The sequence below is a fragment of the Panulirus ornatus genome, chromosome 4 (assembly GCF_036320965.1).
Source record: "Panulirus ornatus isolate Po-2019 chromosome 4, ASM3632096v1, whole genome shotgun sequence".
NCBI lineage: Eukaryota > Metazoa > Arthropoda > Malacostraca > Decapoda > Palinuridae > Panulirus > Panulirus ornatus.
In genome coordinates, this window is record NC_092227.1 from 83,836,512 (window position 1) to 83,839,011 (window position 2,500).

The following is a 2,500-nucleotide window of genomic DNA, read 5'->3' on the forward strand; positions in this document are numbered from 1 at the left end:
GTGGATATGATACGATTAAATCCAGACTTGATCTTTTTATACAGATCAAACCACCAACTCCCAAAAAGAAATAGAAATCTCACTCCTGCTTCAACATTTAGAACCAAATACTCACATCTCCCCTCACCCTCTACAAACATAACACTGACTAAATACATGTACACTGAAATGACACGGCAAACAGTAAACGACCGTTCTCCTTGGAGTCTTAAAACACTTCCCCTTCATATATACATTTGTGGGAAACCAATGCTCCCTAGTCATACACGAGACATACTTTCCCGTTTACGTTCTGGACATTTCAAACGTTGATTGAACATAAGACCATTCATGACCACAATGCAACTACCACAGTGAAGACACCGGACAATGATTACTCAATTGCCCTGCACTTTTTCACACACACACACACACACACACACACACACACACACACACACACACATGCAAACACACACACAATCTAACAGGTTGTCAGCGTTCGTGAAACAATGATCTAAATATAGTTGATTTCTTTGGGACAACTTTAATATCTGTGGATTAAGATTAGGGATGAGAGTCGATATGAAATCACATATTTTGTCATTAACTGCCAGTGAACGATTTGTTTAATCTGAAGAGTTATAGTTTTTAAGGATGCTAAGAATCAAAGATATAAAGACCATGTAGACATAAGGACGTCTTTGAGTGTGTGAGTGAAACGTGGATATATAGGACCGTAGACTTAGTCGTGTTAGTTAACGGTGGCATGCTACACCAGTAGACTTTTTGATGTGTCCTGGAAATGCCCAGTAAGGACGATGTAGATCAATACACGGATAGAGTATGAGGTGTGGGAGAGGATCGTAATTTCTTGTGTTGGGAATAGCTGCATGGACTCTTGACATTCTATACGACTGAACAGTTGCAGTTTGAGCCTTGTGCATCAAGGTCGAGGGATGTGCCGTGTATTGTAATATTTCTCTTCGATAGTGTATCATTGCTGATCCTTTGTCATTATATCTTAATCATACTGTATCTTTATTTGGATTGATTATAGTTAATATATTAGGTATCAGTTGCTCGTAGGAGCTGCACAGCTGATACTGGGGAGTAAGGCTAAGTGTTAGGTCAGTCCCTGATGTTTGTGACTTTTAAAGATATTCAGATCCAAAGACTAGAGGTTCGAATCCTCTCACGGTCTCCAGTATGTCTCAAATATCAGGAACTGAGACTCGGCCTCACGACTCATTTCTAGATCTATAAGCCCAGGTAACATCTTTACCTCACACACACACACACACACCAAGGAAAGAAAACAGGTTCTTAGAAATTACTGACACCCTGAATGAAAGTGTATGAACGAAGAGACAGTGATCAACAGCGTTTTACATATACTTATGGATTCTTAACATGACAGATTCTCCTATAGGGAGTATTCACCTCACGCTCCTCCAGCACAGAGGGTTCCTAAGCAAATTCCTTCAACAACAAGAGACAATATCAGCAAGTCATGACACTCTCGCGACAAACTCCCAGTCGTGGGAGGAACAAACTCTGTGTCTTGATTAACATCTCGCATCTTGGAGCTCAAGTGGCTGGCTGCTTGTGAGTTATATCTTTATAGATGAACAAACCTTGAACACGATCGTTTTGAAATATGATCTGTAAATCAAATAAATGCTTCACTGAAAATAAGAGATCACACACTCCAAAAATGTTTTCTGAAAGCATCTGTGTTGTGTTAAGATCAAGACCGAGTTTCCAGGTTGTATGAGGTACGTATGAGCGTGAGGTGAGGACTGGAATGTGAGGTACGGGTTGGCGAGTGAGGCATATATGGGTGTCTGAGGTACAGGTGGGGGTTTTTGAGGCATGAGTCAGGATGTGAGTATGAGTGTAAGCGTGAGGCATGTGTAGGGTTGATACATAGTGTCTTTAGAAGGTACCAGTGTGGGTGGTTGGTACAGTTCGGGGTGAGAGACGAGTGAGGGTGCGAGGGTATGGTCGAGAATGTGAGGTATGGGTATGAGAGATTCATACATTCATCCGAGGTATTCACATTCAACCCCGTTCCACTCTATAACTCAAGTCATTCTTCCGTCCGTCGCCATATCGGCTGCTACACAGAAAAACAAGACATCAGAAATCTATAGAAACAAGTGATACATAAAGGTAAAGAATATGCGCTTCTCTAAATATAGCAGAAACATTAATACGATACTACTTTTAACCCAGAGGTACGTCTGAGCCACATATGCTATTCTTGAGCCTCGACTTTGCACTGGACTCAAATACAATGATTCTGAAGAAGCCTACAGTGGATGAACCCATGTTCCCTTGATAAACAGAGACGATGTTTGCCCCTATTGAATCCATGCCTACTTACATATTGGTCTAGGCTAATATGTGTACTTAATGGCTCTTATTTATGAACACGCCACTCTAAACGGTATTCGAAGCCGGGGCTATGAAAGTTTAGGCCTGATTTACTGTCACGCATTAACGGAATTCGTACTAG